Raw genomic sequence first — 12,412 nt, 5'->3', positions numbered from 1 at the left:
AATCGCTGTGGGGACAGTAGATTTTTGTCTCAATTCCCCAAAGGTTTTGAACACTGCACCATTCATACGTTACTGTCAAAGGACTGGCAGTAATGATCAGCTTCATCCTCTTGTTGGACTCCAGTGATGGTCAGCAAGGCTGAACTGCCAGACTTGGTGTCAGAGAATTGATCTGGGAACACAAAGGGTCTGCTACCATCATAATAGACAAGGAGTTTGGGGATCACTCCTGGGAGCTTTTGGACCAATTTGCACCATAGCCATCACAGTATTGGAGGGTCTTTCAGTGCATATGGTACCCTCTGGCCCAGGGTTCCAAACACTGAGAGCAGCTGACTCAGCACAGACTGGGCCCAGGACCCGGCAAGGTGGAAAGACATGTAGAGGGTAATGCTGGGATCTGGAGATAAGTGAAAGAAGTAGGACCCCGTGTGTCCTCCCAGGGCCCCTTCCCCTGTCCCTACATTCAGTCACCTGTGCAATGAGCAAGGAGCGTGAAGAGGAGAGGGCACCAGGCCATGGTGGAGGTCATCACTGATCCTGCCTTCAGTGGCCCCACACCTGAACAGAGCCTCCCCTCATCTCTCCTTTGCCTTCTTCATCCTCTGAGAGAGGGTGGGGCCCATCTATGCAAATGAAACGCCAGCTCTCTGACCACTCACTGGCCCTGGGTCAGGTCCCTCTGCCTGAGGATGTCAGGAAGTGGGCACAGGAGCATCTGTGTGGGACCAGGGTGTGGAGAAGGCCCAGCTGTGGGTCCTTAGCAATTAGCAAAGCAGTGCCATGTGGCTGGTCCCTGCTCATATCAACCTTAAACCCTCAGAAATGGACCATGAGCACACCCTCATGTCCAGAACCAGACATGCTATCCTGTGACTTGGTGACCAGAGACCATCAGAGACACCTCTTGCCCCTTCATTGTTCTGTCCACTATCCCTTGCATTAGGGCCAGGTCAGGTATCCCTTTATGTAGCTTCCCTTAACCTCAGGAGAGACCTTATTCTCTACTCAGAGTCTTCAGTGTGAGTTTGTCCATAGCTCTCTTGGCTGTTCATGAGTCAAGACTGAGGAGCTAAGTCTACATAAACTCCTCCTAGATCACTGTCAAGTCCAGAGCAGTGACACTGTCCTCCTGAACACATTGCCCCTAGTGCAGGATGCCACATTCATTCCTCTCATGTGATCCCCAGTTGATCATGGTTCCTCTTCCCTGTGAACCCTCCACAGCACTGAGGTGTGAGAGAGCCTCCCTTTGGGGATGGGGGTTTTAGGAATGTTTCAGGTAGGGATCCCTAATAGGTTATGCCGGGGAAACTTCTCTGTGTATCAATGTCCCTTCACACTTGGGTACCTCCATCATCTGCACAGCATTGAACACAGTGACTCACTCCTAGGAATGGCTTCTGCAAGCACAGAACACTGGTCAACAGCAGCCAGAACAAATGATGTCTTTGTAGCATTTTATTTAAAATTTGAATCCCTGAGCAGGGTCTTTTCACAGGAGACTGAGTTATGGGACCAGAGAGCCATATTCCATAGTTGTTTGAGGAAAATATAATTGGGTTGAGGAAAATACAGTTCATACTGAGGAATGAGAGCTGCAGGGCTGATTAAAAATGAGAACAACATATGCTTGCATTTGAAACTGTAACCACTATCTATCATATTTTTCCAGAAAAATTAACTTCATTGCCAAAGGGGGAAAAAGGAAGAAAATTAAAACAAAACAAAACAACATGGGTCTCGTTTACCAAAATAAAATAATCAGATGTTTTTATAATTAGAAAAATTCTGGAATTACATTCAATAGACTTTTAGTGAATTCGTTTAATTTAGTGAGTTGTTTAGGTGAAAAACAGCAGCCTGATTACCTATATGCTCAGCACTGTCTGTGAGTGTGGTGCAGTGTAGTTGTGTTACCTTGGGATTTTAAATGCACCAACATGTTTAAATTGATTAGTGAAAATCTAAGGTCATTATTTAAACAAAATTATTCCATGAATTTAACTGAAAAAAAAAAAACAACAATACTTTGAATTTGACACTTATGAGGGTTTTATCTTTTGAACTACTTTGTTTAGAAGCCTCATTGTTTAAGATAATTTTTGGAAAAATCACACAAGAGACATTTTTGTTCATTATTAGGTAAATTTGGTTCTTACAAACATTTGCACCCTGAATTTTCTTCCTCTGCTTCCTCTTTGAAGGTGCAGAGGTCTCAATTAAAATTTTTATTTTCTTGAAGCACGGCAGGCCCGGCATCAGGGCCATGCACTCCTCCCGCTTCATCCCCCTCAAGTAGCCGGTCGGCCAATAAAGGCACCGACTCCCGGAAAATAAATAAATAAATAAATAAATAAATAAATAAATAAATAAATAAATAAAATAAAATAAAATAAAATTTTTATTTTCCCTTCTCCTTCCACTGTAGTAAAAAAAAAAAAAAAAAAGATTTGCTTTGCCTCATTGAGTGCCACACACAGGGTAAGGGTGCCCATGTTCTTCTTCTGATGGGGGCTCTCTCCCTTGTGGGTGGCCACCAGCTTTCTGGCTTAGGGCAGAGAGAGGAGTATGTGGCATACCCAACCCTCATCCTATTCAGTCCCCATCCTGGCCAAACACCATGTGGCCTGGGTGGTGAGGGACATGTCTGTAATGGTAAGTATTTATTGGGCCCCTGGCCTGGTGCTGGATATGGTGGTTGGCAGTGGAAGTCCAGGATGAGCCAGACAGCCTCAACCCTGCCTCATGGAGCTGTCCCTAGAGAGAAAACATGAATAGGGAGCCCAAAGTTGGTCTACCTTCCTCATCTTTACTCCTGGAGGCAGGGAGATTAGAGCCCATTTCTTGGGCTCCCCTTGGGTCGGAGATATGGAGACTGCTGTGTCACAGGGAAAAAATGAATCACAGACAACAGGAGAACTGATGGCATGACTCAAAGATTTCCTGGGTTTAGGTGATGATGTAGAAAGGCCATGAGAGGGGTATGAAGAGAGGGAGACAGAGAAGAATAGCATGACCCTGGGGACGAGGATTCCCAGGAACAAGGTCATGAGCATCCTGCAAAAGGAGATTCATGTAGAGAAAAGCCAAAGGAGCCCAGGAAGATGGCTTTGGTTGGTCAGGTCGATGGCCTTGCTTGCTGTTTCATTATGATCTATGGAGGCTCCGGGAATGGAATTCAAGATGGAGCTATATGTCAGAGGGGGAGCGAGGTACACTGTGGCGCATATGAATGGAGGGAGAATAGATCCCAATCAGGGGAGATCAGATAAGAAGTGTAAGATGGCCAATCTAACATCTAGATGGCTTTCTTTGTTCCTTTCCCATTAATAAATCCATGTAAATGATTTTTTTTTGTCTCAGGGTAAGATAAATTCAAAGCTCCTACTTTTATTGTCCTCTAAAATAGGAACCAGCTCATCTGAAACACAGGAAATGTTCTTCCTTGGCCATGTTTTGGTTGATTATAAGTATTATGTTTTTAAGGTTTTATTTAAAATCTTATAACATTTTACTGTTTTCCTCATTAATACAGGAGCTGAATAACTTTTTTGAAATGTGTTCATATTCTATTTATATGAGAGACATGTGTGCAACATTAAAAAAATTAGAATTTTACACTTTTGGAAGTTATTCACTGAAATGGCCCAAGGGACTCTTCTAATCCAGTCCAGCTGCTTTTATGTGACTGAGTCTGAAATCTTTAAGCTCAGAATAACTTTTTTTAGGCCCTAGAGTGAGTGAGTCCTAAGAAGTAAATTCTTTGCTGACTCTGTGTTTTTCCTGACATCCCTCTCACCCACCCCACCCCCACACATTATTGTGGCAATGGACAGGAGGTGATTATATGGGATTATGAACTGATTGATGGAAAGGTGAGGAGAACATGAGGCAGTGAGTAGAATTTTAAAAAAACTCTAAGCCTAAAGACATAATATGGCATGAATGGATAGAGAAAGAACATTCCAGAAGGAATCCATCAAGGGGAGTCCAAACTCGGAGATCACCAGAAGAGTCACAACGGACTTGACTTTGTGTCCTAGAGGGGCAGAGTCAAGGTGGAGTAAGTCAGGCAGACTGTGACCTCACTCCCTATTACCAGGCCCATGTGAGGTGGGGGCTCTCGGCAATGACATAGAGGTGACCTTGGGAGTCTTCGAGTAGGAGGAAACCCATATGGAGTGTGTGGACCAAAGGAATGGTTCCTGTGCTGGCCCTGAGTCTGGTCATACCTGACAGAGTGAGAGAGAGGCACTCAGATGTAGGGTTGTGGGGAATTGGCCACCATTGAGGTTTCTGGAAGCTCCTTTCATTTCTTCTTACCTCTGAGAAGAGGAAGCGATTGTGTGAGGAATATTTTTGCCATTTTCTGCCTCTTATGGGGCTGCCTGCCTTTCAAATGAGCACCTTGTGCTTGGGACTCCATGTGTTTGACTTGGAATTGATCAGGTCCAGGGACATCAGAATGGTCAGGGTGTTGAGCTGTAGTTTTATGAGATGGAAACAACTTGTCTTGTGTCTGCATTCCCAGATAGCAGAGTCCACAGTTCATGTTCCAAGCTGAATAATAAAGAGGGTAGAAGACAATGATGCAGATTATGGGGACCTGTTTGGTGAAGCTTTCATCACTTTCTTCTGCTTTTTGGACCCCAAGTCCCCAGCCATGTGGTTTGTCAGTGACTGAGCCCAGTTTCAACTGGACAGTCCCTTCCTGCATTCCCCACACCAATCAGACCATCTGCTCACAGGTCACCATGGTGGTGTCAGGGGAGATGATGGAGTGGGCCAGTCAAGCCATCCTGAAAGCTGAAGATGCTGATTTTGGGTCCAGGAGGGCTAGTCTTTCTCATTCTAGAGGGGGTGTTGTGTGGATCTCGTTCCTGGGACTTCAGAGACACTTTGTCCTCATGTGGTAAATCATCCTAAGACATAATATGTTTTGTTTGTGTGTCCTCCTTCTTCCTCTAGACACTGTCAGCTCCCTGAGCATGGGGGCATCCTATCTTTCCTGAACTGTTTCCTGACCAATTAGACACAAGCCCAATACATAGAAAGTGTTCAGTAAAGGATATGGATTCATACCATTGGAAGTGTTGACTATCCTAAACCAGACATAGCTGGACTCCATGTTCCGGCTTTCTGTCCTAACCCTTCCCTTTGATATGGACTGAATTGAGTACCCTCAAAATCCTATGTGGAAAACCACCATTCTGATGATGAGAAATAAGGCATTGAAGGATGTAGTTATGGATAAATGAGACCATAGGAGTGCTGCCCTAATATGGCTGGGGTCATTTTTAGAAGAGGCTGAGACACCAGATGTAAGCAAATGGAGAAGGGCCCTGTGAGGATCCAGAGAGAATGGAGCCATCTAGAGATGAGAGAGACCTCAGGGAAAATCAAACCTGGAAATACTCTCAACCTTGCTTTTCAACCTCCAGAACTGTGAGAAAATAAGTATATGTTATTTTATCTACCCAGACTGTGGGACTACATTATGGCAGCCCTAGCTGATGAGCACAATCCTCAGGGAACCTGTCCTCACAGCAACTTGTCCCAGAATCCAGGAATTTCTGTTCAGTTTACATGAAAAGAAAACTTGTGGTAAAAGGACACATTTCAGGGACAGAATTGAGAGAACAAGGATATATAGTCTAGAGAATGTTCACTGGGGTGTATTTCAGACCTCATTTTTAGGCCAAACAAAAAGAGAAGCAGATTCCTAGGCAGAGGATGCTTTCTGCAGAGGGAAACCCCATCACTATGGGGAGATCAGGTTTTTGTTTCACTTCCATCCAGGCCTGGAGCCTTGTGTGAGTGCTGAGACTGTCATCCCAGGATGACCAGTAATAATCAGCCTGGTCCTCAAGCCTGGAGCCCAGAGATGGTCAAGGTGGCTGAGTTGCCAGAATTGGAGCCAGAGAATCGATCAGGGACCCCAGAGGGTCTGTCATTATTCCAACAGATGACGGTTTTAGGGGCTGTTCCCGGCAACTGTTGGTGCCAGCTCACAGAATTAGCACCAATGTTGGAGCTACTTCCAGTGCAGGAGATGGTGACCCTCTGGCCCAGGCTCCCAGACACTGAGGGAGGCTGAGTCAGCACAGATTGGGCCCAGGACCCTACAAGGGGGAGAGACACAGAGAGGGTAATGCTGGGATCTGGACAGAAGAAGAGGAAGCAGGTCCCCATGTGTCATCCCAGGGCCCCTTCCCATGTCCCCACATCCAGTCACCTGTGCAGTGAGTGAGGAGGGTGAGGAGAAGAGAGGACCAAGCCATGGTGGAGGTCATCACTGATCCTGCCTCTGTGGTCTCGCAGCTGAGCAGAGCCTCCCCTCATCTCTCCCATCCCCTCTTCATCCTCTGAGAGAGGGAGGGCCCATCCATGCAAATTGACGTTCCCTGGCCCTGGGTCAGGTCCCGCTGCCTGAGTATGTTAGGGGGTTGGCAGGGGAGGGGTTTTGTGGGACCAGGAGTGGGGAGGTCACATCTGTGAATCCTGTACAGTTGGCAGAGCAGTGCCAGGTGACAGGTCCCAGCTTTGATCAGCCCTTAATCCTCAGAAATGTGCCCTGGGTGCCCCCTTGTGTCCAGACTCAACACGACATTGTGTGACATGCTGACCAGAGTTTATCAGAGACACCTGCTCTGTCTACTGTCTTTTAGGGCCAAGGTAGGTGTCCACTTTTGCCATCTGTCATTATGTCAGGAAGGACTTTGCTCTATCCAGACTCTTTAAGGTGAATCTGTCCATGTGTCCCATGGCTGTTCATGGTTCAGGACTGAAGTGGTGTGTCTACACAGATACCTCATAAATCTGGACCAAGTCCAGAGCAGTGACCTACCCCATGAATACGGTTCCTTTTCTGTATAGGACACAGGATTTCTCCTTGTATATCATTCCTTGCTTGTTAAAAATGCAGCAGTGTAAAATACTTGTTCAGATTTCACTTTCTGAAAATATTTGTTGAAAATATTTGTTCAGATTTCACTTTCTGTGAAAACTTTAGGTATAACTTTGCTTTTTGATTGCTCTTTAATCAGAATTCACCATTTTACTCATTCCCCCACTAATAAAAGAGTTGAATCAAATCTTTCTTACTTGTTCATTCTGTACTTGTATGCATGTCAGGTATTTGTATTTATTTTATTTATTTATTTTCAGGCTAACTCTCATCCCAGTCCCAGGACACAAAAGTAGGTGAGTGTGAATGCACCTCCTGTGATCAGGAACCTGAGAAGAGGCTCTCACCTTTGACTCTGGTGACCTGGGGGAGCACAGGCTGGGGATGGGAACAGAAGGGGCTCCATCATGAGATGTGTCCAAAACATCTGTGGTGAGTCTCTGGGTCTGGTCTTGACCTGAAGGAGAGAGAGATGGAGGAGAGGATTACACATGATCATGGGATGTCTTAAGTTTGTAAGAATTAGAATGGTCTGAGAGTAAAAACTGAAACTTTGGGACACAGCAATCCTCCTGTCCCTGTCCCCTGCTTAGCTCTCAGTGTCCACAGTACAAGACCTAACATGAACTAGCCATAAGGGTGGAGAGCAGAGTTGGTGGAGGGCTGAATAATGTCCACAGTGGGGACACATGGGCAAACCTTCTGACCCTTCCCTCTCCTATCTGGATTCACATATCCCAGCCATATAGTCATCATGTGATTGACCCCAATGCCAACTTCAGGGATGAGCGTTACTTTTCCTAAAGAAATCAGACTATTCCCTTTCTGATAACCAAGTTAATGTCAAAGAAGATGATGTAGGTGGTCTGGTCCAGTCCTCTAGAAAGCTGGGATTCCTAATCAATGGGTTTAGGAGCATGAGATTCTCTTATTTTAGAGGTCTTGTCATGTGGATGCAATATGTGGAAATGCTGAAGCATTTTACCCTTATGTGGAAATCAACCCAGGGGTAGGGGGTCATAAAAAGGACAATTCAGATAACTATCAGATAAGAGAGAATGAGCCATGCAAGGTTCTCCAGTTGTCACCTTGAGAGAATATATGCCTGTGTAACCACAGAACAAGTCATGGAGGCTGTTGTACTTCCATCATTGGTATGAGCTTCACTCCCCATCTCCATACCCTTGCCCATGAAGTTTCTTCCCAGGAGCTCAATCATGTCCCTTTCAATTCCAAAAGGCAGCCTTGAAACCACACCTCGTTCTTCACTATCTCCTTCCTCTCCAAGCTTGCTGAGACTGCCCATTCTCATCCAAAAGCCACAGCCAATCCCACTAGCCTCCCTCTTCCCTCTTCCTCATTAATGCTCACTGAAGCATTTGGACATTTCTTTATAAGCTTGAATCATATCTTGTGTCTTCTTGACAAATCCTCTAGTGACTCCTATCTCCACCTGGCCATGCTCACCTCTATTTACTCCAAGGTAACATTTTATTTGTATTGATGCTTTTACTGGATTGTTCTCTCTTCCCCAGGAAGTGAAATCTTTGAAGACGCCCTGAGAACAGGGCCCACCCCTATCTTGTTCATTCTGTTTTCTGAGCCCCTAGACCCAGTGTGGTAACAAATACATATTAAGCAAATATTACAAATGGACGACCTCTCGGTGTGTCAACTGTCTTGAGCCAGACTCAACTGGACTCTGTGTCACTGTTTCTACCCTGATCCGTCATGCATTTGTTTCTGAGAGTAAGCAGACCCTGGCGACAAGCAATTGCTCTTCATTGTGAGACAATATCACAATATATGGTTGCCAAGGACAGGATATTAGAATGGGATTTGAGAGGATAAGGACAGTTTGTAGATGAAGTGCAGTTAGGTGGAGTAAGTGTCCTGAGAGTGAAGAGCCCACAGAGAAAGCAGGGAGACTGGATCTTGATTCTTCACAGATCTGGAACACTGTGTGCAAATCACTCCATGTCTGCACAATAATTCTTTGAATTATCTTTGGATCCAGGAAATGATGGGTGGCTGGTATCCCTGGTATATTAACTGACACTGAGTTGTATCTCAGGATATAACAATGAAGGCACCATGGTTTTTCCAATGTCAGTATGCCTAATTATAAAAAAATTTGCATAATTTTATTTTATTTTTTTTAATTTATTTTTTATTGGTGTTCAATTTACTAACATACAGAATAACACCCAGTACCCGTCACCCATTCACTCCCACCCCCCGCCCTCCTCCCCTTCTACCACCCCTAGTTCGTTTCCCAGAGTTAGCAGTCTTTACGTTCTGTCTCCCTTTCTGATATTTCCCAAACATTTCTACTCCCTTCCCTTATATTCCCTTTCACTATTATTTATATTCCCCAAATGAATGAGAACATATAATGTTTGTCCTTCTCCGACTGACTTACTTCACTCAGCATAATACCCTCCAGTTCCATCCACGTTGAAGCAAATGGTGGGTATTTGTCATTTATAATAGCTGAGTAATATTCCATTGTATACATAAACCACATCTTCTTTATCCATTCATCTTTCGTTGGACACCGAGGCTCCTTCCACAGTTTGGCTATCGTGGCCATTGCTGCTACAAACATTGGGGTGCAGGTGTCCCGGCGTTTCATTGCATTTGTATCTTTGGGGTAAATCCCCAACAGTGCAATTGCTGGGTCGTAGGGCAGGTATATTTTTAACTGTTTGAGGAACCTCCACACAGTTTTCCAGAGTGGCTGCAACAATTCACATTCCCACCAACAGTGTAAGAGGGTTCCCTTTTCTCCGCATCCTCTACAACATTTGTTGTTTCCTGCCTTGTTAATTTTCCCCATTCTCACTGGTGTGAGGTGGTATCTCATTGTAGTTTTGATTTGTATTTCCCTGATGGCAAGTGATGCAGAACATTTTCTCATATGCATGTTGGCCATGTCTATGTCTTCCTCTGTGAGATTTCTGTTCATGTCTTTTGCCCATTTCATGATTGGATTGTTTGTTTCTTTGGTGTTGAGTTTAATAAGTTCTTTATAGATCTTGGAAACTAGCCCTTTATCTGATATGTCATTTGCAAATATCTTCTCCCATTCTGTAGGTTGTCTTTGAGTTTTGTTGACTGTATCCTTTGCTGTGCAAAAGCTTCTTATCTTGATGAAGTCCCAATAGTTCATTTTTGCTTTTGTTTCTTTTGCCTTCGTGGATGTATCTTGCAAGAAGTTACTATGGCCGAGTTCAAAAAGGGTGTTGCCTGTGTTCTTCTCTAGGATTTTGATGGAATCTTGTCTCACATTTAGATCTTTCATCCATTTTGAGTTTATCTTGGTGTATGGTGAAAGAGAGTGGTCTAGTTTCATTCTTCTGCATGTGGATGTCCAATTTTCCCAGCACCATTTATTGAAGAGACTGTCTTTCTTCCAATGGATAGTCTTTCCTCCTTTATCGAATATTAGTTGCCCATAAAGTTCAGGGTCCACTTCTGGGTTCTCTATTCTGTTCCACTGATCTATGTGTCTGTTTTTGTGCCAGTACCACACTGTCTTGATGACCACAGCTTTGTAGTACAACCTGAAATCTGGCATTGTGATGCCCCCAGATATGGTTTTCTTTTTTAAAATTCCCCTGGCTATTCGGGGTCTTTTCTGATTCCACACAAATCTTAAAATAATTTGTTCTAACTCTCTGAAGAAAGTCCATGGTATTTTGATAGGGATTGCATTAAACGTGTATATTGCCCTGGGTAAAATTGACATTTTCACAATATTAATTCTGCCAATCCATGAGCATGGAATATTTTTCCATCTCTTTGTGTCTTCCTCAATTTCTTTCAGAAGTGTTCTATAGTTTTGATGGTATAGATCCTTTACATCTTTGGTGAGGTTTATTCCTAGGTATCTTATGCTTTTGGGTGCAATTGTAAATGGGATTGACTCCTTAATTTCTCTTTCTTCAGTCTCATTGTTAGTGTATAGAAATGCCACTGACTTCTGGGCATTGATTTTGTATCCTGCCACGCTACCGAATTGCTGTATGAGTTCTAGCAATCTTGGGGTGGAGACTTTTGGGTTTTCTATGTAGAGTATCATGTCATCGGCGAAGAGGGAGAGTTTGACTTCTTTGCCAATTTGAATGCCTTTAATGTCTTTTTGTTGTCTGATTGCTGAGGCTAGGACTTCCAGTACTATGTTGAACAGCAGTGGTGAGAGTGGACATCCCTGTCTTGTTCCTGATCTTAGGGGAAAGGCTCCTAGTGCTTCCCCATTGAGAATGATATTTGCTGTGGGCTTTTCATAGATGGCTTTTAAGATGTCGAGGAATGTTCCCTCTATCCCTACACTCTGAAGAGTTTTGATCAGGAATGGATGCTGTATTTTGTCAAATGCTTTCTCTGCATCCAATGAGAGGATCATATGGTTCTTGGTTTTTCTCTTGCTGATATGATGAATCACATTGATTGTTTTACGGGTGTTGAACCAGCCTTGTGTCCCAGGGATAAATCCTACTTGGTCATGGTGAATAATTTTCTTAATGTACTGTCGGATCCTATTGGCCAGTATCTTGTTGAGAATTTTTGCATCCATGTTCATCAGGGATATTGGTCTGTAATTCTCCTTTTTGGTGGGGTCTTTGTCTGGCTTTGGAATTAAGGTGATGCTGGCTTCATAGAACGAATTTGGAAGTACTCCATCTCTTTCTATCTTTCCAAACAGCTTTAGGAGAATAGGTATGATTTCTTCTTTAAACGTTTGATAAAATTCCCCTGGGAAGCCATCTGGCCCTGGACTCTTGTGTCTTGGGAGGTTTTTGATTACTGCTTCAATTTCCTCCCTGGTTATTGGCCTGTTCAGGTTTTCTATTTCTTCCTGTTCCAGTTTTGGTAGTTTGTGGCTTTCCAGGAATGCGTCCATTTCTTCTAGATTGCCTAATTTATTGGCGTATAGCTGTTCATAATATGTTTTTAAAATCGTTTGTATTTCCTTGGTGTTGGTAGTGATCTCTCCTTTCTCATTCATGATTTTATTAATTTGAGTCTTCTCTCTCTTCTTTTTAATAAGGCTGGCTAATGGTTTATCTATCTTATTAATTCTTTCAAAGAACCAACTCCTGGTTCTGTTGATCTGTTCCACAGTTCTTCTGGTCTCGATTTCGTTGAGTTCTGCTCGAATCTTTATTAACTCCCTTCTTCTCTTGGGTGTAGGATCTATTTGCTGTTTTTTCTTTAGCTCCTTTATGTGTAAGGTTAGCTTTTGTATTTGAGTTCTTTCCAGTTTTTGAATGGATGCTTCTATTGCGATGTATTTCCCCCTTAGGACTGCTTTTGCTGCATCCCAAAGATTTTGAACGGTTGTATCTTCATTCTCATTAGTTTCCATGAATCTTTTTAATTCTTCCTTAATTTCCTGGTTGACCCTTTTATCTTTTAGCAGGACGGTCCTTTACCTCCACGTGTTTGAGGTCCTTCCAAACTTCTTGTTGTGATTTAGTTCTAATTTCAAGGCATTAT

At 43.6% G+C, this 12,412-nt stretch overlaps 1 gene segment (V, D, J or C); it reads right to left on the bottom strand.

Annotated features, from left to right (window-relative positions):
• The window catches only part of LOC144299103 (immunoglobulin lambda variable 1-40-like), a 296,751-nt gene that overhangs the window by 233,817 nt on the left and 50,522 nt on the right, over positions 1 to 12,412 (bottom strand).

Source organism: Canis aureus, chromosome 27 (assembly GCF_053574225.1).
Source record: "Canis aureus isolate CA01 chromosome 27, VMU_Caureus_v.1.0, whole genome shotgun sequence".
In the NCBI taxonomy this organism is placed as follows: Eukaryota; Metazoa; Chordata; class Mammalia; order Carnivora; family Canidae; genus Canis; species Canis aureus.
This window is presented reverse-complemented; position numbering and strand designations above follow the sequence as displayed.